Source organism: Tenrec ecaudatus, chromosome 8, assembly GCF_050624435.1.
Source record: "Tenrec ecaudatus isolate mTenEca1 chromosome 8, mTenEca1.hap1, whole genome shotgun sequence".
NCBI classification, from domain to species: domain Eukaryota; kingdom Metazoa; phylum Chordata; class Mammalia; order Afrosoricida; family Tenrecidae; genus Tenrec; species Tenrec ecaudatus.
In genome coordinates, this window is record NC_134537.1 from 114,610,076 (window position 1) to 114,636,731 (window position 26,656).

General features: G+C 37.4%; 1 protein-coding gene and 1 non-coding gene across 3 annotated transcripts in view; both read right to left on the bottom strand.

Moving 5' to 3' along the window:
- SGCZ (sarcoglycan zeta) overlaps positions 1 to 26,656 on the bottom strand; it is a 402,845-nt gene that overhangs the window by 333,875 nt on the left and 42,314 nt on the right. The gene's annotated exons all lie outside the window — the stretch shown is intronic.
- LOC142455608 (U1 spliceosomal RNA) lies at positions 2,366 to 2,528 on the bottom strand. The gene has a single exon (XR_012785791.1). It is a non-coding gene; the product is annotated as a U1 spliceosomal RNA (small nuclear RNA).

Genomic DNA, 26,656 nt, shown 5'->3' on the forward strand with positions numbered 1-26,656 from the left:
GTCTATCTAGGTCTATCTGCTTCTAAGGTTGGTTTTGCCATCTTTTTACCCTTCCCCAAAGAATTCCGTGCTCTTTGATTTATACATATCAAACGGCAGTTTTGGAATCTGAGCAATATCAATGAATATGTCCATTGGAGCCATAATTCCTAAGGTGACGTAGTATAATCCTGGAGTCTGTGCCTGTGGCTGTAACTTGATTTTGGAGTGAGTTCTCTGCTATGCTAATGGGCAGGATTAAGAGAACATTAAATCTTGACATTAGTAGTGGATCAATCATACTTTTTGTTTCCTAGGGGTTATCAAAATGCACCCTCTATCAAAGCCACGCTTCTGTGTAGAAGAGTTCCACTGGACACAGAGAGAAACCCGGGACCCTTGGAAGAGGAAACCATTCTAGATCCCTGTCTTAGATTGCTGAGGACAAACCAACGGAGGCAGGGCCTGTGGCATGGAGACTGGGCATGGGGTATGGGAATACCAGGGTCTGAGGAAGGAAAGTGGGAGACAAAATGGAGAAGCAGTGTAAAGAGGAAGGAACTGGGAGGGGAGCAGCAGATGGGTTTCTTAGTCCATGGAGACAGAGGCCAAGAGACCACTTGGCTAAAGAGATTGAGGAAGAGCAGGAGCCTTGGTGGCTCCCTGAGGAGAGGTACTGTCCTTACGTTTCCTGATCCCCTGGTGCTAACCTGGTAATGGTCCCCTCACCAGTATTTTCTGTGAGTTTGGTGTGACCATGGCACCGAGCGCCTGCACGCAGCACTGGAGGAGAGCGCTGGGAGTAACCCCTGCTCTCAGAGCAGGACAAAGCAAGACTGGGTGAAGGTGTGCAGGAATCCTGCCTGGGGAAATAGGGATGCCTAACGGAAGCGCTAGAGGGACTCAACTTGTGTTTTTATATGTATTATTGGAATTTTGGGAATATAAAGGAGGCCGAAGTTGTAAGATTATTGTTGTGGGTGGATATGGTATATTTTCCTAATACAATTGCTATCCTGTTAGAAAGAAAGAGTTCATTTGCTTAATTGCTGGGAGAAATCTTAGTGTAATTTTCCTTGATTATTTGTTTCACCAATCCAGATTTAAATTTCCATAAAACCTCTTCATAATGAACTTTTATGACATTCTGTCTCTCAGTGGATTCCCTGGGAAGTCACTGCTTGGATGGGATCTTGCTCTCTGAATCCTATTTGTAAACCTAAGGTTTCCCCCCAGTTACTAATCATTCAAGAAAAGAGTCTTTGTTAGTTTTTATTGTGCGTAAAAAGATTGATGGAAAGACAAGTTATTTTTTAAATTGTTATCCAGCATCCCTCCATCCATCTAACTGAAAGCTTACTAAGACAAAGGGATTGCTTTAAAGTGGAAATGTGAAACCATGTGAGAGTCTAACATGAGCAGCTATAGCATCAGTCAGGCTTACACTGTCTTCTTCCACCAGTCTGGACTTCAGCCAGTTTACTAAATCAACAAGGTTGATGTAGAGCTCCAATGATTTGTGAAGATTATACAAAGTAGATATTAGCCCTCCGTGTACCATGGTGCAAAATTAATTACCCCACTCACTCCATAGCACAAAAATGATCTTTTTTTAAACATCCTAAATAGACTAAAATCCATAAACTTATGAGATAACTTGTCTGTCCTCATTCACTGAACTTAGAGACATGTTTAAACACGTGTGTGTGTGTGTGTGTGTGTGTGTGTGTGTGTGTGTGTGTTTGGAGTAAATGTATTCATGAATGAACCAGAATTATATCAGCAATATTTTGTATTTACCCCTATACTTTTTCCATTATGCCTTGGAGAATTTGTACCTAAATTCAACTATGTAACTTCCAGAAAAAGACAGATGCTAATCTGTTCAATAAAAACTGTAACATATCTTTATTTTTTTATTTTCTAAAATATATGAAGGTGGATTTTGACTGTATGCCAGAATTCACAGGACACACACTTTCCTTGCACTGGAAAATCTGTGAGAAATTATCCCCATTAAAAATTTTTAAACAAATAATTTATCGCAGTGTCATGTTTCAGGGGTTCACGATTGTGCTGCTGAAAGCTTCGGGGTATAAAAGATCTGTGGGAAGACATTGAGGCTTTCCCCTCCAGAAACGATACGCAGCCATGCAAACTGATAGGGATAACTGGATCCATCCTGTGAAAATCAAACTCAATGCCACAGAGTCAATCGTGACTCACAGAGATCCCATAGGACAGGGTAGAACTGCCCCTGAGGATTTCCAAGGTTTACGGAGCAGAAAGTCTCCAGTTGGAATTGAGTCAAGTGCAGTGAGTTTTATATGTGTATATATATATATATATTGCAGTAAGTTTTATATATAAAACCCCCCTATCTCCCCAGGGAAGAGCGTGAACACAGTCCCCCACTCCCACAAATGATGCAGTCAGGTTTCCCACATTTGGGGAAATTGCAGGGGTCAGCACACCCGGAGTACAATGGATAAGCCTCGCCTGGGAAAAGCACGTTCGTGGTCATGGTCTCTCCCCTGCCAGATAAGTATACATATATCTTTTTTTATATACATCATTCTTCTTTTCAAATTCATCACTTGTGTCTTCTCATGTCAAAAATAATTATGCATTTATCAATATTTAAGTATATAAAATGTCTATATGATTATTTGTATAAATTTCCACTGGCATGACAGCTTTATACATTCTTAATGAGAAGATCTTAAAGTTGAAAGCAAAGCCTTTAAAACAAACTTTGAGATACTGAAGTGCTGTCCTTTTAAGCATTAGATTTTATGAGTTCATTAATGAATATTAATATTCTTCATTAAAATTTATTACCTGGATTACTATGCTGCGTACCACTGAAGGTTGTTTTACATACTGGTGATTTTTATTACTCCATTAGTATTCCAAATTGAGTTTGGGTGGTAGAGATGACACAATTATCTTATTTTTATTAGATACCTCCTCATGGTAGTTTTACGTCATTTTATCTCCCTTTGGTAGCTTAGCATCTACGAATGCTATCCATTACAAAATGGCTAACGGGCTCATAAATGACTATGTCTTCCTAATACTTTTGTGGTCTAAGAACAATGACGATGTTAAGCTTAACTTTCTAAACACCAGCAACAATTTTTGAAGTGCACTAATTTTTATATAATATTATAGACTATTTTATATTTAGAAATATAAAAGGGAAGGACGTTTAGGAAAAACAGTGAAGTATTGCACATTTTTGCCTATTGAAATGTGACTTTTGTTGTTGTGAGGTACCATCCAGTAAGTTCAAACTCATAACCACTTGACGTACAAGAGAGCAAAGCACAGCCGGGTCCTGTGTCATCTTCATATTTGTTCCAAAATTTACGCCCGTTGCTGCAGCCACTGTGTTAATCCATCGTATCCAGGCTCTTGCTCGACTTTACCAGGCATGATGTAATGGGCCAAAGACCTGTAGCTGCTGACCACATGTTCAATGTAGCTAAGGCAAAGTTTTGCCATCCTTACCTCTAAGGAGCATTCTGGGTAGCTATCTCCAAGGTAGACCTGTTTGTGTTTTAGCAGTTTGTGCAGTGCTTGGTGCTTTCAATACTCTTCATCAGAACTCTAATTCAAATGCATCGATTCTTCTGTCTTCCTACATCAACGTCCACCTTCCACATGCATATGAGGTCATTGGAAAACCCTTGGTTTGGGTCAGGTTCACCTTAGTCCTGCTGCCAACACAATGGGCATTCTGAGAAGCAGAGGGAGGACTCTACTTACCAGCAAGTACTAGGAGTGGAGCACCTCCTCTGGACCTCAGATCCCTAGACCATAAGCCTCCTAGATCTGGTGCACAGCTGTAACACCAGAGGAGCAGCATCCGAACCAGGAGCCAGAGCATGAGCAGAGCAGTGGACTTCCCAAGCCGGGGAGCCAGTAGAGCTGAGCACTTTGGAACCGGTGGCTGGCTTGTGGAGTGGGCTGTCTCTGAACACCTAATTGGAAAAGCTAGGCTTGCTGGCCTGAAGGACTTCAGGCTGAGGCTTATAGCAGACTGGTGTGTCCCTTTTAATATCCATTAGTAGACCTGAAAGCACTGTGTGACATACACACTTTAATCATGAAATTTGTCTTTGAGTTCTATGAAGCCATTGCAGTGGATAGCAGAACTAAAAGTATAATAACTAAAAGTATAATAGCAAAGGTTGTAATGCCTAGATATTATTTTTAATTTATAAAATATGAATGGAATGAGATGAAGAACATTATATAGAAAAATAAAATATGACAAGATCTAACGCTTCTTGTGATATGGATTCCATGTCACTAAGTCCGTCTTTCTCTTTACTTTTTTGTTACCTGAATGAACAGATAAACACTGTGTATCTTGCTTTTATATTCTAACACTTTTGGTATTGAAATACACTCAGTTCAATTTAATCCAGTGGTGCTTTATTTTAGTGATATTTCCAAAGGATAAAACATCACTTGGAGATGTTTTAACACCTAGAGTATTTCTTAGCTCTTGGCAGCTGTTTTCCTTTAGAGAGAATTTTATTTTGCCAAATGGTAAGATAACTACCAGTAATCTCTCACTCACCTTAAAACTTAATCTGTAAAACTTCACAGATTTGCACATCTTCCTTATTCAAAGATGGTGCTAATGTGTTGTACATTTTTCTAATTTTAGTATGGATTCAAAGGTTCCACTCTACACTTAGTGTTATAACTGATATTTCTTTTACATAGATTTAGTTCTATGGCCTCTCCAGCCAAGCGGAGTAGTTGAACAAGGTCCTCACTCTATGTACACTTTGACAAGGAGCTGTCTCCCTATTCCATTTGCCGGACGGTGCGCCTTGGCCTCCCAAGCAGCTTCCTCCAAAAAGGCTGATGTCTCCACGGAGATGTAACTCTGAATCCTAGAATGACACAGCTTGTTGCTTCTAGTCATTTATTGGAACTCAACCTATTTATTCATCACCACTTGTTAGTCCTTTGAGGCAAGGAAGTAGACATTTTTATTCTATAATGGGAAAGTAATGAATTATGGATTGATATTTATGTTATACTTTCATAGTAAACATTTTACAATAATGATTTGATACTCATCACATATCAACTAAGTTATTTTGGTTTATTGCTTAACTAAAGAATAAGTTTCATTATTTTCTGAGGATCCATACTTCTATATTTTATAGATGCCGTGCCATCAAATATATACATCTATTTTATTACTAGTTGGGATTTAATATGTATATCATATCATTCCATATTTCAAATACGTCAAGTAGATTGTAAAACTGCTACCAAACATTATTTTCTACATGCTCTCCTTGACATCATCCCTCTTTCACCGCCCCTACCATGGTCCTCCCCCACCCCCAAACCGCTTCTTCTACTTGCTGTCCCTCTAGGTTCATCAATCCTGGGTTTCATATACCAAAACCAGAAATTTATGTAGCACAGCTTGAAGAGGGTGACCTCAGTTGACATAACACCTTTGAGATATACTGTACTATGAACTAACCCAAATCAAACAAGCAATACAAACCACTATTACACAAAATGTAAATCAGATCAGGTCCGGCCTGCATCATAGGGGGTGGGGAGGGGGAATCTACTGACTATGATTTAGCTGTTGATCAAGTTTATGCCTTTGATCTTCTATTGTCCTCTCTCTGAAACACTCTGTTTACTAATCACTTTCCTACCATCCCTCAGTTTTAGATAGGGGAGTTCTCCGGGGCTTATTTTCTATGTAGTTTGAAAAAGGAATCTCGGGTGCCCACTGTCATCCATTGCCTTCTGTATACCGGATTATCACAATGTAAACTCTGATATTGATCCCTCTTTTGACTTCTGATTATATGGATTCCAATTTTTCAGTGACTAATGATCATGTTATATTTTAAGCAATTAATTTTTTGTGGATTTTAATTTAGAGATTAATAGCAGAGAAAATGGAACTGAAACTAAGATAATTAAATTTCAAAGACTATATCAATATATCCAGATCTTAAATATGAAACAATATAAATTTATATAATTATCATTTTACATCATAATTCATTATCAGAAAAAATTGTTCAATAAAGTCATTTTTGTAAAATACCATGTTGCATTAAAATATTCCAATGAAAGATGAATACATAAACAAAATTTAGCACATACTTGCAAAGTGATAATGCTCAGCCAGGAGGATAAAAGAAGTACTAATAGATTTTACAATATGGATTCAGCTTGAAGGCATTATGCTGAGTAAATTAGACCAATTATAAAAGAATATATATTGGGACACAGGCCAAGTGTTGTAGAAAACTGGGGCACTGAATCCTGGATCTTTAAGGCACATGGCAGGCTCCAAAGACTGCACCACAAAGATTCATGTGGGAACTCCGCCAGGGGAACTGAACTGTACTTCAAATATCCCTGTAAGATGAGGATTTAGATTGAAAAGTCATGTGGCTTGAAAAAGCACAAGACAGCTATACCTAGAAAATTGAACTGAAGGTAGATGGACAATCATTGGCTTATTATATCAATGCCTTATATTACTTATTGACATATATATTATTCCACAAACCTGTGATTGACAACCAAATCCAGTGGTTTGTGTAAATACCATCCAGCCAACAAAGGATTCATTATGCACCAGTGAATAATTCGGGTGTTACGAGATGGAGTTAGCCTGCATTGCACCAATAACCTCAAAAGTGTTTTTAAAAATCAATAACAGGGGCTATCAGTGACAATTTTCATAGAAGACCTTTATGCCCCAGGGAGAAGATCAATGAGACTCTCTACCTTAAATGAACAGAGACGTATTTAAAGGGAGTCAAAGACAGAAAAATCAAACAGACAACAACAGAACATAGATCAAGGAATGGCTTCGGGGCTCACGCTAAATTCTAGCTCCAATTTAAGAACAATTAATTAATTTGTACATAATGGCCCTGCTTGATACTGACGCTCAGCAAGGGAACCGAGAAGATAAGGTTGCTGCAGTGAAGGATGGTGAAGCCATTAGATGGTGCCTGGCTGTCAGATTACGTAGCATCTGGGGTCATAAAGGCTTGTTTCCAAACCAGAAACCATCTAAATGAGATATCAACTAAGCTCACATGGAATAAGCACACCCATATCAGTGGCTAAAGGATTATAAATTGTATAAGCTGAGGCTGAAGGAGAGAATGATATCAGAGGCTGAAATTTGAGACTCTGATTTGCAAAATATGGATGACAGTGGGAACCCAAGATACGTTTGTGAGAGCTACATAGGAAACAGGGCTGTAGTGATTGCCCTCTGTCCATCACAGAGGGATGGGAATAAACTGGTTACCAAACAGAGAGAGGACAACAGAAGATCAAAATGATAAACCTGATTGAATGGTTAAAACCCTGTTAGTGGATCCCCACTGTGAGGTACATTGGACCTGATCTGTTTTTCTACATTTTCTGTATTGTTGTTTTGTATGTTCATATTGGGAATGATCTCAGATGTATTTTTCTTTGGGGGTGACTGACCTTCTTGAGTTTTTGTTTATATGTTTTTCAACATATGAATCCTAGGATCCATTAACCTATAGAGACAGCAAGAAGAATAAGAGTTTGGGGGTACAGTGTGGGTGTATGTGTAAAAGGGAGTTGATGTTAAGGAGCTCAAGAAGGAAACTATTGTTATGAATCTGATTATGGTGGCAAATGTCTAATACCGCTAGGTATGATTAAACTATGGAATGTTGTGATATCAGTATTAACACCAAATAAAATAGTTTTGAAAAAATAAGAAAACTTGCATGACTTCAGTTGTATAAATAGACAAGAAATAGCAAAATTGCAGAGATCTAAGATTATTATCGGTTATCAGGAATGGCGTGGAGAGTTACACATGGAGTTACTGACCTTTAGCTCCGCAGGTTGACCCAGCAGTTGTTCTATGGGAGAAAGGTAAGGTAAGGAGCTCCTTTGTAATAAACTGTTAAATCTCAGGAAACACCAAGGGGCAGTTCTACTTCGTCTTAACAGGTGATTATGAGTCAGAATTGGCTCTCTGGCAGCAGTTTCTTTAAAGAGGTGTTTGAGAGAGGTGGGTAGGACGGTGATGAAAATTTGGATTAATTAAAGGTAAGGATATTGACTATTACAATTGGTATCAGTGAATTACATATCTAAAAATGAATTGGGGAGAGTGTGATACATTTACAAGAGTAACTGCTGAGGCTGTTTATGCAATAAAATACCCCATGAAATTAGTTCTTTGGTTTGGAGGTTTAAGGTCCTTATTTAATGGCACAACCAAGTTAATTGACCCAATAATGAGTTTAGCAAATCTGTCTGCCTCCTAGTTTATTATGTGGTGCTTGGGGGTCTGAAAAACTTGCAAGCAGCCTTCAAACCCAAATAATTGGATTCTTTTCATCTGAAAGGTATTTCAGAATAGGAGAATATGGAATGCATGGTTCATTGTCTCTATGAACAATTGCCACATTTGCTATGAGACCAGAAGAACTGCAAAGTCCCTAAAATTGTTATAGAAATTTAAAATTTTTCTAAAATTTTAATGCCATATATGAGTTCTTAAGAAAAAGTGAGCTGAGGTAAGAATTAAAAAAAATTTTTTTTAAAAAAGCAAAAGTGGCATAGGGAAAAAAGCTACTGTATACAAACATTTTAGGGGTGAAGACGGTGTAGTATGGAAGAGACCAGACCAAAACCAGGGATGTACATGGTAGACAATGGTGGAGGAGGTGGGGAAAGGAAAACAAAAGGATGAATACAAGGAAGAAAAGGGTAGTGGGGTCAGGGGGCATTAATCCACCCAAGGGGAGGGTATTGTTTATATCTCCACAGGGAAAGTGGGACCAGACTTCAACCCAGTGTCGCAAGGTGTGAATGCAATATCCCGGCGTGGAGGAGGGAACCGGTGGAGAGGTCTGGGAGGCTGCCCCCAGCACCATAAATTTAGTGGATTCCTGCCCCTCCCCCGAAAAGAATTTGTTCCAAAGGACGACATTGACTCTGCAGCTATGGGAGATGGACATATTTGATCAGAGCACACAGGAGCAGATGAAGGGGCAGGAGGAGAGAGTGGAGCACAGCCTGGCCCACCAGGCAGTGATGATGATGTTCCTGAGTAGAGCAGCCAGTCCACAGAGAGAACAACAGGGCTGGCCCTACTATGAGGCATGATGCCCCTCAGTGACTAAGGGCGATACAGGGGACAGCACCGGAGACACAGTGTGGGAATTGCACCTGACCTGATCCCACCACACCGAGGCAAATCACTGGGGGAGTGCAGCGGAACAGCAAGGGAATGGAGTGGCAAGGTCCCCCAGGGAATGCTGAAAGTGGACTTTGGGGCCAGGGCGAGGTGCCCCAACAGACTGGACTGGAAAACGCTCCTAAGGGCCAGCAAACGATCCCTGAACTAACTACAAGCTTTTCTCTTGTGAACTGTTTTGTTCTGTTCTTTTTCAGTGGTTTGTTTTTGTTGTTTTGTTGTCTGGTTGTATACTGTTGCTTTGTTTTCCTCTGTCTTGTTTTCGTGCATGTTAGTGACTCCACAGGTCTGTCTGAATAGGACAGGCTGGATGAACTATCTGGATGAAAAACAACGGGACCGACAGTTCCGGGGGGACTTAGGGTGGGGGGGGGTAGGGGGGTAAGGAAGTGGTGTTAACAAACCCAGGGACAAGGGAAAAACATGGGACCCCAAATGGTAGAGAAGGGGGAGTGGCAGGCCTGGTGGGAAATGATCAAGGGTAAGGTTGCTTAGAGAAGAGGTATACTCTAGCCCAGGTGGCGATGAAGCATGGTAGTAGGGCAGGAGGAAGGTCAGGGGAGATGGAGGAAAGAGCTAGGAGTCAAAGGGCATTCATGGAGGTCTAGACAAAGACATGTACATGCAAATATATGTAGGAGGATGGGGAAATAGAGCTATGTGTCTACATTTATAGGTCAAGTATTAAGGTGGCAGAAGGACCTTGGGCCTCTACTCAAACACTCCCTCAATGCATGAATACCTTCTTTTATTAAATTGGAACTCTATGATGCTCACTCTCCCGACACAACGGCTGGAGCCAAAGTGGGTGAACAAGTAAATGTGGTGAAGAAAGCTGATGGTGCCCGGCTATCAAAAGAGATAGTGACTGGGGTCTTAAAGGCTTGAAGATAAACAAGTGGCCATCTAGCTCAGAAGCAACAAAGTCCACATGGAAGAACACACCAGCCTGTGTGATCGAGTGGTCCCAAAGGGATCAGTTACCAGGCATCAAAGAACAAAAAATCATATCATTGACTGCACACCTCCATGATAGGATCGCTGAAGACAAGTGGGTGCATAAGCAAATGTGGTGAAGAAAGCTGATGGTGCCCGGCTATTAAAAGAGATAGTGTCTGGGGTCTTAAAGGCTTGAAGGTGAACACGCGGCCATCTAGCTCAGAAGCAAATAAGCCCACATGGAAGAAGCACACCGGCCAGTGCGATCACGAGGTGCCCAAGGGACCAGGTATAAGGCATCATGCAAAAAAAAAAGATATAAGTGTATGTATGTGCATATATGTGTATATGTATATATGTATGTGTATATATGTATATATATATATATATCATATTAAATGAAGGGGGAAGTGTAGAGTGGAGACCCAAGGCCCAAGTGTCGGCCAATGGAGATCCCCTCATAGAGGGGTTTAGGAGAGGAGATGGGTTAATTAGGGTGTGAGTTAGTATCGATGAAGAACACAGCTTTCCCCCAGATCCTGGATGCTTCCTCCCCCCAACTACCATGATCCGAATTCTACCTTGCAGGGCTGGATAGGACAGAGGCTGTACACTGGTGCATGTGAGGATTGGAGGTACAGGGAATCCAGGGTGGATGATACCTTCAGGACCAAGGTGTGAGGGACGATGCTGGGAGAGTGGAGGGTGAGTGGGTTGGAAAGGGGGAACTGATTACAAGGATCCACATGTGACCTCTTCCCTGGGAGAGGGACAGCAGAGAAGTGGGGAAGGGAGACTCCGGATAGGGCAATCTATGACAAAATAACGATGTATAAATTACCAAGGGCATATGAGGGAGGGGGGAATAATGGGGAGGGAGGGGGGAAAAAAGAGGACCTGATGCAAGGGGCTTAAGTAGAGAGCAAATGCCTTGAGAATGATTGGGGCAGGGAATGTATGGATGTGCTTTATACAATTGATGTATGTATATGTATGGATTGTGGTAAGAGTTGTTTGAGTCCCTAATAAAATGTAAAAGAAGAAAAGAGAAAAAAATGATTAGGGCAAAGACTGTACAGATGTGCTTTATACAATTGATGTATGTATATGTATGAACTGTGAAAAAAATTGTATGAGCCCCAATAAATTGTTAAAATAAAACATATATATACATAAAGAAAAAGTGAAAAAAAATGAAGCATAGAAATAATTGCTAGAACATGAGCAGATGTATTGAGAACAGAATTTCAAATTCTCTTGGCCCCCATTTTTCTGGAGCCATGCAAGGCTGATGAATCCCTCAGACTAGAGCTCTGAGCTAATCTTTAAACTGTTAGCCAAACATATCTCTCAATCTAATATTAGTTTAGGCAGTGAAAAAAAAGTTTGTCTTGAGCACAGTGATCTTTTACTAAATATGTATATGGAATCACGGTGAGAACAGCACAGCAACTCAGAAGATTATAGAAAAACCTTAGGAATAGGTGACTTTATGTTTTGAAGGAGGAATAACTCAGAAAGGAGATTGAGAACGGCTACACAATTCAAAAAATGCCATCAGAGTAACTGAATTTTTCATGTAGAAACAAGTAAATTGGTGTATGATTTGCTATGTATCTTCTCGACAACAGCAGCATACTAAAATTTAGACAAAATTATAATGACAATGGCTGGGATAAATTTCACTCGGTTTTGCTGACTATGATATTCATTGTCTGTGGGGAACTCTGTTTCCATAGCCACAAAAACTGGGATGCGCCTGTTATTTTCAAAGAATTAGGCAAGATCGTTTTTGTTTAAAAGATTTCAAAAGGCCTTTGAAAGATTAGCACTATACTTATAATATAAATTATAAGTTTAATGTAAATGATGCCCCTAAGACCCTGTTGTCCACATGGATTAATAATCACCAAGTTAGTGTTTGTGTGCATGTAGCAATGAGGCGCGTGAAAGAGTGAAAAAAGAGGTAGAATATAGATCAACTTAGATGTATTTAAAATACACAGAAAGTGTGTGTGGTAAGAAACAATGACGCAGTGAAAAGGAAGTGTTACTAAATAAGGGAAATACACTACATTCTAATTTAATGAAAGTTGAATGTACAGAGATGACTTTTGGCGGATTTTGAGGGTTGCCTCAACTTGGTCCATGACCTTTCCTTTACATTTGCTGTCTAACATAATCGACAGTTTATATAAATGGTTTGTAAATATATATCTACTACTGTGTGTTCTGTCATTTTATTAGAAACATCAAATATCTTAAGCCACTCAGATTCTTCCAGCAAAATTATCAGAATAGATAAGTGTGATACCAAGACTTTTAAAGAAAATAATTTACTTGATTCATTTCGCTCTCTCCCACTCTCTTTCTCTTTCTCACGCACACAGAAAGGTTTACCATGTGATAACAAAATTTCAGAATCAAGCAGCAATGAGCTAACACAATGTAACTATTGTTGTTAGGTGCCGTTGGGGTAGCTCTGACTGATCACAAGCCTATGTACAGCAGACCAAAACACTGTGTGTCTGACTCATCCTCCTAATAGTCCGGAGACTTCCTCTTTCCGCCCCCCTCTCCTGAACCAGGAGTGCGCTGCTTTCCACCGACTGCTCTCTCCTGAGAACACGGCCAAAGCACATAGGAGGCTTATGAGAATTGGAACATTGAAAATAAAGGCTGGATTCAATGAAAAAGGATATGTGTATTTTTCTGTGGATGTTTTTCATTACTGTGGTTCATTTGTTGCCATGGACGGACAAATATTGATGTTATTATTAATTGACGTACATAGTTTACATTAGTGATAACTTGGTGGTATCAATTCCATGGGTTTTGACAAATGCATACTGCTGTGGAAGTAACATTGCAAAATAGTTCCACTAGTTGAAAATTATACCAGTCCTTCATTTTATTCTTCCCATCTACCAAATCCTTATCAGCCAAAAAGAGTTTGAGCTTATTTTGGGGGGAATCTTTATCATCCAGTAGATTGTGACTTATAGTGATCCTATAGGACCGAAAAGAGCCTGTACAGAGGGTCTCCAAGTCTTCCTTCTTGGAGTGCCCAGTGAGTGTGCTTTATATCTTTATTTGATTTGACGACTCTTTTCCTGCCCAGCAATGAAAACGAACTAATGTCTATGCTGTTTACTTGGTTGATCTATATTTGATAACTTCATAAATAGCTATGTAAGAAGTTTTAGTGATTCATGGCCCTCGCTCTTTCAAAGCATTCAAATCATTAGTTACCACTCCATAATATAAATATAACACAAACCAAGAAGTCTTGCCTGTATAACTGCACACACACACACACACACACACACACACACAGTCAACTACATTAAAAGATACACTATTCACAGGTACAAAGGTACCATATACAATGAAAGGTGCAGAGACCTAAAGTTTAAAGGCCGCATAGGATGGGCATGTTTAGCAGATCTTACCCTGCAAGATCTCGAGGAAAAAACCTAACCTCAAGCTGCAGTCTTCTATAGACAAAGATTCTAGGGGCCTGGTAAGGACTGATGCAGGAAGCATCCGAAGAAGAGGAGAAGGAAACAGTCATTGTAGGGTTACTTTGTAACAGTCCTTATGCAGGTAAAATATTTACATCACAAAACAAATGTAGTTTAACGATATGGTTCTGTAAATTTAGCCATCTATCTATCTATCTATCTATCTATCTATCTATCTATCATCTATCTATCTATCTATCTATCTTGCAATTATCTGTTCCCCAATCAATATAAAACATTTTCTGTCACTGTAATATATTCCCTTAACCCCCTTTTCTGTCAGTAGGCAGCACCTGCGGTGCAAGGCAAATATTCTCCTCTCTTTCAGTGTAAATTCTCTTTTCCAGTTTGATAATTGCACAAAAATATAAAATGATTCAATATATAGTACTTTTGTTTCACATGATATAATAATTTATCACCTATATTGTATGCATAAGGAATTTATTTCCAAATTTTTATGGCAAAGCAAAATTTATATAAAAACAGGAGAAATTATTTATACCTCTATTGTTTATAAGTATCTGGTTCCTTCCAAGGTTTAGCTGTTTTAATGCATCAGCTGCAAAGACTTGTCTTTAGAGAGATATCCACTTTAGTTCTTTGGTAGGAAGCTGGAAGTGGGTTTAGCATATCACATAGTCCCTGTCATCAGGTCGATGCCAACACAGAGAAACACTATAGGAGAGGGTAGCACTGCCTCTGAAACTACAACTGTTAAGAGAAATAGAAAGTGGCATCTTCCTCCTGAGGACAGGCTGGTGGTTTTGAACTGCTGACCTCTGAACTGCTGATCATAGTCCAACTTGTAACCACTAGGCAACTAAGGCCCCGTGTGTATGGGATATTGTAGGAAACTTCAAAAGCGAAATTCAAAGTGGTTGTGCCAGTCTGCATGTAGCTGAGGGAGATGAAAGTTCTAGTTCTTCACTTTCTCACCAAACAAGATATTGTCCGTTATTTTAACAAGCTGCACATTTCACTGGGTACAAAGACACATCTCACTAAAAGAACTCTATTTCCCTCTGATTGATGGTGCTACTGATCCTTTCAGGTGTGGATCTGTCATCCATCTATATTCTTTTGTGAAGAGGCGACACATTTTTTCTCAACTTTAAAATGTTTATTGTATATTGCATTAATATTGTATTATATTTGGGATTAAAATTTGTCAGACATACAAACTAAACTCATATCTATATTTTTATTTTCATGATGATATATTTTGAAGAGCAAATAATACTGAAAAGATTTAATTTATCAGTGTTTCCTTTGTGTTATTTTTACATTTTGTATCCAAATGATTACTCGACCCCTTTCAAGGACTCATAGTTTCCTACATTCTTCTGGAAGTTGCATACTTTTACTTTTTGTCCATTATTCACTTTGTTATGTATTTGTGTGACTTACAGAAAGGCTCTTATTTTGTCCACCCAACCATGTCTATTCAAGAATATTTAGTTGTTGCATATATTGATTGAAAAGACTATCCTTTCTTCATTCAATTGTATACTTTTATTGAAATTAATTCATAGTATATAAATGGGCCTAGTCCCTTGGTTTAGATGAGGAAATTCCACAACATCATGGGAAAATGGAATAAAAACATTATCACCTTTTCCCGATGAACTTTTTAAAGTCTCTTGATATGTCCATCCCATGTCCATATCTCAATGCCTTGTTTGGGGACTTCCAGGAGGAACCGGGTGATGTCAAGATGTTTGAAGAACTTTAAGAATACAATAAATGCAGCCCAGTAAAGCCTACACGGTTTCATAACTGAAGGAGCAGCTGACCAGGGCCTGAGACCTCAGTCGTCCCTCCAGGGTGAGTCATTGTCCCTGTGCGATTACTAGGGAAAGGCCATTTCTCACATCTGTCCTCATTCTTTCTGTTTGGGTTGCGAGGTTTAGATTAATTAATGTCACACATTCCTTTCAACTCTCACAATATATTACTATGTGAAAAGTTATTTTCCTCACCATGGGAGTTTAAAAGTGATCAATATCTTATTATCATGTTAAGAAAGCACGAAGACTTACCACTATTTTAAAATAATCTAATGGAGGATATGTGAATTTGGTACATGCAAGCAATACTAAAATAATTCTAAGGAGCGTGAGTTTTGATGTATGGAGTAAATTCATCCATAAAAAACAGGAAATGGTGTTTGTTCCTCTCAAATCCATTTGAGGCACACAATTTGAGATTAGTTGCCTTTTATTTCAAGCTCCCATATCAATTGTGATTACTCTCGCAAAGCCTAAAGGGCTAAAACTTGTTGATGTTATTGATTGCAATAATCCGCTACTGAAATTAAGGATTTTTTAGAACAGTGATATTGTAAGATTATAGGAAACATTTTTAAAAGACCTTTCCCAAATACTATAATTGCACTCAATTCACACTGGTTCAGCGCAGTGACTTTCCATATCTCTTTTAATGATGCGTTTGTTCTCTGCAAGGATCTCCCACTTTGCTTAGAACTTCGGGCTGGTGCAATTCTTAAAGAGCCAAAATCGTATTGCTTAACATTTTAGAAAAAAATGAATAAAATTTTAAAAACAAATAGAAACTAGCAGATGAGAGTACAGGCATATAAGATACTACCTATTTCAATCAAATGCACAATTTACAAACCCACTTTTATTTCACCTCTAAAGTGTAGGGATTTTAGGAAAGACAGATTTTGTATGTAATGATTTTTCCTCTAGACATGATGAAAATAATGATAGAAACAAAAATTACACCTTTTAACCAATGACATCGATGGATGTTGTACTGATATTAAAATTAAATTCATTTTATTCTTTCCGGAAGTAATTTATATCATGGGTAAGACTTGTCTGGAATAATTGTGTTGTTACTAGCTATCTTCATGATGCATCTAAAATATATATAGCTAGGTTCCGTTTTCTTCAAGTGGCTTTGTTGATACTGGGTTAGGAGCATTCGCGTCATATCAAGTAGCAAAGGCAACTTTTCCTTTTCACATAGAATTTAATAATTCTTACAGTGAAATCAAATGGCTTTTCTAATTGCTCCTTAAGAAAGGAATTTTCAAATATTCTGGCTCACGAACTGTTTTAAGCAATTGTAACATGAGTGATTTTCAATTTATTGCAAACCCGCGCACAGCAGATTGCACCAACGCCAGGACCCGTGTCAACCGCGCTGCTCTTGTCATAGTTTATCTCCTTGCCGCAGCCCCAGGGCCCGTCCGTCTTCTTGACAGTCTCCTCTTTTCCACGGGTCTACTTTACTTAATATTATGTCTTTTCTAGGTACTAGGCTCACATTATAACATGTCCAAATTACATGAAATGAAATTAGGCAATGCTAATTTCTAAGCAGTATTCTTCCAAGACCCATTTGCTCATTATTCTGCAATTAGCTGATAGTTCTTACCAATTCTTTACCAATTCCATAATTCAAGTGCATCTATTCTATTTTTATCCTCATTTATTGTTCAACTTCACATACAGCTATAGAGTCCCATTAGTTATGATATATTTTAATTTTCATGGTGGGTCTGAAATCAAGTATCATGCACAATTCCAGCATTTAAGGCATCTTGATTTTTCTTTCATAATCTTGTTTCTTAAATGAGTAGTCAATGTTAGAATCCATCGCTTTTAAGGAATAGACTTTAAAGGAGGAGCAAGATGAGAGCACAGCAAATGGGCAAAAATCAGACTAAAAATTATGTTCCCAGATATTTAAATAAAAGTGCTTTTTCAGCTAACTTTCACTCTCTGAGATTTTATAACATCCGAAGAATACTGCTTTAAACAGCCAAAGCAATGCTTGGATTTTTTTTAAAAATACAATTTTTTAAGGTACTCCGAATAAAAGAAACTAAAAAATAATCATTGTTTTCTGTTAAAATTTGTTTATACAATATTCATTAAGGTAGATAAGATCTATTGTTAAGACATATTTTTCATTGTTGTCGCTATAATTGATATTATAAATGTTTGCAAAAAAGCAATATTAAGTTCTCTGTAAATTAAAATTATATATAACTAATTTGCTTCATTAATTGTATGGGGGCTTTGATAAATTTATGCTCCGGATTTAATTGTGACCCTTCCCTCAATACCAAAAAACAAACAAAAAGATGGAATGCCTTATATCTAACGATGCAATGCCATTTGAATATAGAACTTTACTAGTTGGGTTAGTGAGGCATTAGTGTAAGGTATATTCTACACTGGATCGCTTTTGAGTTATAAGGAGCAGCACAGATATGGAGACAAGCAAGTAGTAAAAAGAGGGACCACTGATATTTTGTGAAGTTCCTCAAGATACCAAAGAACTCATGGATGAAAGCAGCTGTCAAAGACAAGGATTAACCTCCAGAGAAGACAGAGAGCTTCCTATAGATTCTGAACTATGGCCAAAAAATAAAAAAATCAATCTTGTTATTTAAAACCATCCATTTGAGATACTTTTGTTAAAGCAGTACTAAGAAACTAAGGCAGTATCCAAAACACTATCAGGATGTGTCTTGATTTGGGTTTATATGGTTTTATTTCATCTTCTTAAAGATAAACACAGGTGCTAAAAAAACAAACTAACACAACACTTATATACCAAGAAGAAAACTATGTCAATGAGGATACATCTATTTTGTATACTGTTGCTGCTAGAGCAAACTATAAAAAGGAAATGGTTGTAAAACATTTTATGTTTCTGAGCTCAGGGCAGGAATGTGTGTGTCAGTGTACAAACACCAGAGGGCAGCCCTGTGTTCTTCGTGGAAGCGCTAAAGAAGACAGGTTCCTGGACTTTTCCAGGTTGTAGAGGCCCTGTGTTCTTTGGCTCCAGGTTTATTCCTTTATCTCTGAAACCTGTGTAGCTCACCCCTTCCCCTTGCCTTTCTTTTCTTTCCCACTATACGGAAGCTTATTAGAAAAGTTAACAAGTTACAATGCAGGACCAGAAATGTGAAGGATAAAATTATCCATATCACTTTTCTCAGCCAGGTAGGCAGGGAGAAGTCTCTGGTTCGGAGCACCATGACCCTGCCCTACTTTGGCAAGTGTTATAAAGCACCTTCCGTGTGATTACTGCCTGGCAACAGTGCTGTGCTCTGGGTACCACTGCCTCTCCACGCAGGAATCCTGGGTGTATTCTTCTTTCTTTGATGACCAGGGGATCCTCTCAATGGTTCCACGCATGCTATTTGCATGTCCCTACCCAGTCATTTTGTGAAATTTACAAAGACTAGGAATCAAAGCTTCATAACCAGTCGTTTCACATCACTGCAGGGACATTCTATTTTCTGGTACAATCGTATCTGAATATTGCCCCCACCCCATCTTTCCTGTAGGTTGATTTCTGAAGCATATCTCTCTCCTTGTGTCTGTCTGTCTTTTTCTACAACAGCGTTAGAGAGCTGTTCATTGCAACCAGCGTAATCTAATGTAGGTATGTTGTTGAGACAGAGTACTTCTGCCGCAAACTCATACACTCTCTTCCTTTGCCATTCCCTCTTCAGCAATTTCTTCCTTGACTTTGATTCATTGGCTCTTTTGCCTGTAAGAATTTTTGAAATTACACTGGGAATAACTGGATAATTCAAGATAATTGCCCCATACCAAGGTTAGCTTAATTCCACCTGCATCTTTAAATTCCTTTGACCGTATAAATTAAGACTCATGGCTGTGGGATATATACATCTATGGATTAGTACTCTACCCATTACAATACCTCTCTTGATAAAATTAAAAACGTAGTGGCCTTATTCATTACTTGTTTCACAATTAAATGTTTGGCTATATCATTTATATTTCTGCTTATTTTTATAATATACAAAGATGGGTAAATCATATGAGTAAATCATATTACTTTAAACTTATCTGGATTTAGTAATCTAGTATATAATATTAGTAATTTATTTCTTAATAAATTTTCCCAGTTCCTCAGAGCACAAAGTAGCATGGATCCAACATCTCAAAAATAACTCTGATATGAGGATAACTGGGTTAATACTAGTGTCTAGCCTCACTTTGTTGATATATTCCATAACTCTTTCCTAAATTGCATTTCCTAAAATATACTCCTGAAGGATATCTATCCAATTATATTTAAGATATAATAGCATAAGACACTTTTTCAAAAGGAATTTTATTGGATATGTACAGTGAAATAAAAATTAGTTTCTGATTGTTGAGTGTTAAAATAATGCAATTGCGCGTGAAGGAAAAAGACTTAATCGATAGTCATTTGATGTGATAAATCTTAAAATAGCCTTTGCGTTTACAGTGATCAGGAATAGAAAAAGCGATTCACTCACATGTCTAAGTAACACATAAAGTGATTCTACTTGTCAAGTAGTTTACAATTCTTTGCCTTCAGCAAATTTGAAGAAGCTTCCTAATAAATCATTAAAATTGTTTTTTATTATTATTCCTTGTGATATTTGTGCTATACCTCAGGATTGCAAAAAAAGTGAGTGACATCAATTTTTAAAGGCTTTTGATATTCTCTAACTTATTCTTGTGATTAAAATTTCAGTGACCTTACATTCACAAAAATAAAATATATAGATAAAATTGATGCTGACTTCTGTTTCAGGCTGGTACTGTGTAATATTTATCCTTGTGTGTATGAATTTACTAAGAAAGAAAGCATCATTAATTTCATTTAGGTCTATATATTTAATGTGATGATAGCTGATGCCAAATTATTTATCATAGTTTGTACCATAAACATGGTGTGCTGCTATAACAACATTTAAAAAGTGTACTACTCATAATGGTGATAACTCAATCATGAATAATATTTTAAATCAATTATTTGGTGCTCTGAAAGTTTTTAAAAATCATTTTATTGGGGCTCTTACAGCTCTTATCACAATCCATACATCCATCCATTGGCTCAAGCACATTTGTATATATGTTGCCATCATCGTTTTTATTCTGCTTGATTCCCTTGATATGTTTCTTTCATATCTTACACCAACTGCTGTCTCTCTTCACCCACTTTTCTGTAGTTTTTCCCCCGGGGAGGGGGTTGTATGTCGACCATTGTTATAGGTTCCCTCTTTCTCTCCCCTGCCTTTCCCTTCTCCTGGTATGCTACTCATTTTTGGTCCTGAGTGCGTTTATCTGTCCTAGATTCCCTGTGTTGTGAGCTCTTATATATAAAAGTGCACATGCTCTGGCCTAGCCACATTTGCAAAGTAGAATTCGGGTCATGGTAGTGGGGACTGGGGGGCAGAAGCATTAAAGAACTAGAGGAAAGTTGTATGTTTCATTGGTGCTATCCTGCACCCTGACTGGCTCGTCTTTTCCTTGTGACCCTTCTGTGAGGGGATGTCCAATTGTCTAGAGGTAGATTTTGAGTCTCCACTGAATCCGAATTTTTAGCCTTGATCTTATTTGAATTTTTTTAAGTTTGTCACTTTATATATGTTTGAAAATATTTATGATATGTAACCATTTCAAAATGTTCACATTCAATATACTAAAGGACCAAAATTGTGTTGAAAATAGAAAATAGTACATGTTTCAAAGAAAAATATTACAATGGAAAGTTTTTGTTCTATGTTACATTCTGAGTTATTTTAATGGAACCTCATTATCTTTTCTTCTTCCTTCCAATTGTGTTATTATTTTTTCTGAAGGCTTTTGCATCTATGGGTATCTTTATTAATTTATTAGAGTTAATTTTGAACTATTTTAATCTGCACGTTGACATATTGGCATGTCTGATCCTTTTCTTAATTCTATGATTTTTTTAAACTCTAGACCACAAAGATTCATTTCTATGAATTTTGTTACCACTTATCATGCAAGTGTTTGGGCCAAAGTTTTATACTTTGTGGTTGTTTTGTAGATAATTGCTAAATGAATGAATATCTTCCTATTCATTATGACACTTATGCTGCCTTCTAAAAATTGTCTCACTTATTTGTCTCCAAGCTCTAACTGTAGATTTTGCATATAATATTAGACATCCAGCCTTTTGGTCAGCAACAAGTTTGTTTATCATCTGTGGTAACCAAACATTGTTATTAACCTCTATAGTACAAACTATGATATATAATTTTAGCATAAAATATTATTTTTAAATATGATTTAAGCTAGATTTCTTGTGGCTTCTTTATCCGTGTATTTATATAAAGGATGTATATTACATATTGGCAGGCTGAGTCAGAATTCAGCATGAATTTTGCTATCCTCCATCTCACCATCTATTTTGACAATGCATCATGCATCCTATTATAAATATACTGTTGTGTGTTTTGGTGTTTCCAAGGTTACTAAGTACTCAGCCACTTGATTACTTAGACTATCAAGTAATATGTATATATTTCATGGATTTTTTCCACAATTTTTTAAAATTAAAAAGAAGGTTTTATTGGCATCGTTTCCACTAGCATAAAATTCAATAGTTTGTCATATTAAGAACAGTTGTACAATCATCACAATCAGTTTTAGAACCTTTTAATCTTTCTTATACTTATTGTTATTAGCTTAACATCTGATTTACTGAGTAAGCTAGATTAAGCTTATGCATTTCTACAATGGTGTGAGGCACTTTCTGTATATACACTTCTTTCTTTATATACACATATAAGGGCCCCTGGTTTTTCTTCTGTAGAGAATTTGGCATAGCACAGCTTTTAATATATATTTGGTCAAGATGCATTAATAACTACACAGATGGAAATACAAAAATTAAAAATCCAGAGAAGTGATTTATAGTTATAAAATATGGCCTTAGTGATGGAGACAATGTCTGATGCTATGTCAAAATTCTAAGACCAATGATGTACACCTGGACCTCTCCAAATGTAGTGTACAGGAATTGAATTGGCTATATCTGTAGAAGGAGACCATGGACATATTTAATACCAGCAGTCAGTACAAGGGCAAAGGCAGATTGCTTATACCCTAGGTCAAATTGAAATTCAAGAAAATCGAAAAGTCCATAAAAATTAAATTATGACCATCAACATGTTACACATCAATTTAATGATGATCTTATAGATTTTACTCATTGCACATTAATGTCCAAAGATCAAAAGGGTTGGGAGGCAACATCTAAGACTTTATATATGAAGTAACAAAAAGACCATTAAAAAGACCTTGTGGATGATACCTTCAGGACCAGGGGTGTGAGGGGCGATAATGGGAGAGTAGAAGGTGAGTGGGTTGGAAAGAGGGAACCAATTACAAGGATCTACATGTGACCTCCTCCCTGGGGGACGGACAACAGAAAAAGGGTTGAAGGGAGGCGCAGGATAGGGCAAGACATCACAAAATAATAATTTATAATTATCAAGGGCTCATGAGAGAGGGGTGAGCGGGGAAGGAGGGGTAAAAAGAGGACCTGATGCAAAGGGCTTAAGTGGAGAGCAAATGCTTTGAAAATGATTAGGGCAAAGAATGTACAGAAGGACTTTATACAATTGATGTATGTATATGTATGGATTGTGATAAGAGTTGTATGAGCCCCTAATAAGATGTGTTTTTTAAAAAAAGACAGCAAGGAAAGGAACAAACAATATGAATTTCAGAATGTTTAGCAGTTAAGGCAACTAAAAAATATACTGAAGTAAAAAAAGGCATACAAACATAATCAAAGAAAAGATAGGGCAAATAAAGTAAAATATTGGGAAAATCTATTACATAAGATCTAGTTAGAGTGTTAAAGTACAAGAATGTCACTTTGAAAGATGAAGATGAGCCTATACTGAGCTATAATATTGTCACTGGTCTCAGATATGAACACTGGACACTGCCTGAGGAAGTATTTGGAAATGGTTTAATGGAGAATATTAGATATTCTATGAGCTGCTAGAAAAATGAAACAAATTGTCTTGGAAATAGTACAGCTAATTGCTCCTTAGAATGGAGGATGGTGAGAATTTTCCTCTCATATTCTATCCAGAGACTCGGGACTCTGGAGGCAAACATCATGCTTGTTAAAGTAGAGGGTCCACTAAAAAAGAAGCCTATTATTGAGATGGATTGCCCCAATGGTTGCAGCAAACGTTTCAAACATCGTACAATGGTGAGGGATCACCCAGAGTCAGACTGTAATGGATTCTGTTCAGTGTCATTATGGACTGCAACCAACTCAACAGCAACCAGAACAACAAAAGTATGTTGACAAATGAGTAAATGCATGACAAAGAACATTCTTATGTAAAACATTCCTAACTGGTGTGATGACTGAATACAAGCAATTGCAAACTTTCTAACAGAAGTAACTTTGAAGACAGAGTGAAATACCATCCACTTAGCACAAAGATTGAGTTCATGGAGACTTGAGTACAGACTTTTTGTACTATATAATCCATCACTTAATGTATTTCCACAATTTTTAAAATAGTTTAAGTAAATGAGAAGTTCTAGAGAAATATCCTAATGGACTTTTTACACATTTCCTACATTTTATAAAAATGTGTTTGTGAATAATGGTGTTCAGTAATGTACTTTTCTAATCAAAATAAAATTCACTAGAATTTTAGGCGAATTGATTCATATGTTTACACTAAATTGGTTTTAATTGGCGCCACTCTGCCAATCAAACATGTATATTTGATGAATATTGCTCAATTACCCTGGCTTATGAATAAAATAACAATGTGATAAGTATACTGTTGGAAAAATTTTTTGCTTTTTTAATCTGAATTAGGGTTACCAATATGATTATAGAAACACTTAGCTGTTTTAATTTCCTATTTCTAATATGAATGTGTAACATGTTGATTGATTAATTTTTTAAATAAGCTTTGAATTCCAACATGAAGTACCAATTGTTAACATAGCACAGTAGAAAAATGCTCATGCTCCCAGCTCCTGGGACTACCACTGTTGAGAACGGTTTTATATTTAGACATCAAAAGAAGAAGGGACGGTCTTAAGGAACAATTAGTGTGCTATTGTTAACAGCTACTTTACATTTTCTTTACAGTTACTATTATGAAGTTTATAATTGTTAAACATAATTTAAAATTATGATTCATTCCCAACACTTTACATTGGCAAATTTTGTCAATTCGGAGTTATTGTCGTAACTTTTGTTTTTAAATTAAATGTAAAGTAAAATGAAAAATGTGTTAGTAATTTTTCTCTATGATTTTAAAACAAAAGGCGACTAAAAGTGATAGAAAAACAATGCAAATATTTTTAAAAAATAGTCACAATTGTCTATAGTCTTGGTTACCTAGTGCTGCAGTAACAAAAACTTCCCAAAGGCAGATGGCTGTGAAAAAACACAAAAGCTTTTATACATAGTTCCGGGTAATAATAGCCCCAAATCAGGATCTCAGTTTGGACTCCATCTACTTCTCCTAGTTTCTATTGTTTGCAGGAAATGCCTGGTGCTCTTTACTTGAAAAGATGTCCTCACATGGTCTCGGTCTGTGTGTGTGTGTGTGTGTGTGTGTGTGTGTGTGTATCACTCTATAATATAGTTCAGAGTGATTCTGTTTTGAACACTACTGTCTGGTATTGCCTTTTTAAATTAGCAAAATATTCAAACTCATTGCCATTGAGTTGATGGCAATTCATAGGCCCCCTGTAGGACAGGGTAGGGCTCCCCCGTGGGTTCCCGAGACTGCAGCTCTCTACATGATTGAAAGCCTGCTCATCATCCCCAGGAACAGCTGGTGGCTTCGACCTCCTGATCCTGTGGTAGGAGCCCCAAACTTATGATCAAATAGGGCCATATTTCCAAGTTCAGGTGTTAGGAATTCTACCTTAATTTTGAGAAAACATCATTTAATCTAAAACATAAGTCACCTAGGGAATGAGATTTATAGTTACCTTCAGAAGAATGTGTGCAATGTTTATATGAAACGATTTACCCAGGTGTGCTTCTGAAGCTTTCTTCCCCTTTCTACACAAAGATTATCTCCAACATCAGTCAGTTATAGACATCTTTTCCATCTTACAGAACCTCTGCATGACCCAATAAATTTCAATGTTATTAAAAATGAAACTACATTATACTATTTGATTAGATAAAAATAAAATGCAGATAAGAGTTTTATACTAATATCCCAGTGGGCTTAGAAATACTTATATTCATGTTGTTGACAAAGGGGCTGTAGCATGGAAGGACACATAACAATAATGACGGGGAGGGGACAAGACAGGCAGGGCTGTGTTCGCTTTGATACGGGATCTCTGACCATGGGGTACTCAAGAGGACCTTCAAACAACAATATTATGCATGTAAAAAAATCCAAAGAAGAAAAGCAGTCTGTATTCTTCTTTTGTATTGACATACAAATTTAATAGGAATAAAATACAAAAACCAAAGGGCTATTCAGGTTTCAAGGCATTGTTGACATTTGAATTGGAATTCAAGGGAATAAAAACAATACTAGTAAATATCTCTTTCTTTAGTCTCTAAATTCCAAATTTGAACTTGCTGATATTTGAGCAGTGCAAAAATAAATCAGATTTTAAAAGTAAAAATATTGGATTAATATAGCTAAAAGCACTGTTAGGGAGTGAGCAAGGGCAATGTAACCAAGAGGAATTACTAAAACCCGAATGAAAGCTGAACATGGTAGTGGGATAGGAGGAAACCATAAGGAAAAAAGTAGGAGGCAAAGGGCATCCAGAGAGGCCTAAATACAGGCATGTGCATATGTAAATATATTTATGATTATGGGGGAAACAGATCTATGTGCATATATTTATAGGTTTAATAGTAGCATAGTAGGTGGACATTGGACCTCCAGGTGCATTCCCTCAATACAAGAACACTTTGCTCAGCTAAACGGTCATTCCATGATACTCACATTCCCAACATGATCAGTTGACAAAGTGGGTGCATATGCAAATGTGGTGAAGAAAGCTGATGGTGCACGGCTATCAAAAGATATAGCATCTGGGGTCTTAAAGGCTTGAAGGTAAGCAAGCGGCATTCTAGCTCAGAAGCAACAATGCCCACAGGGAAGAAACAC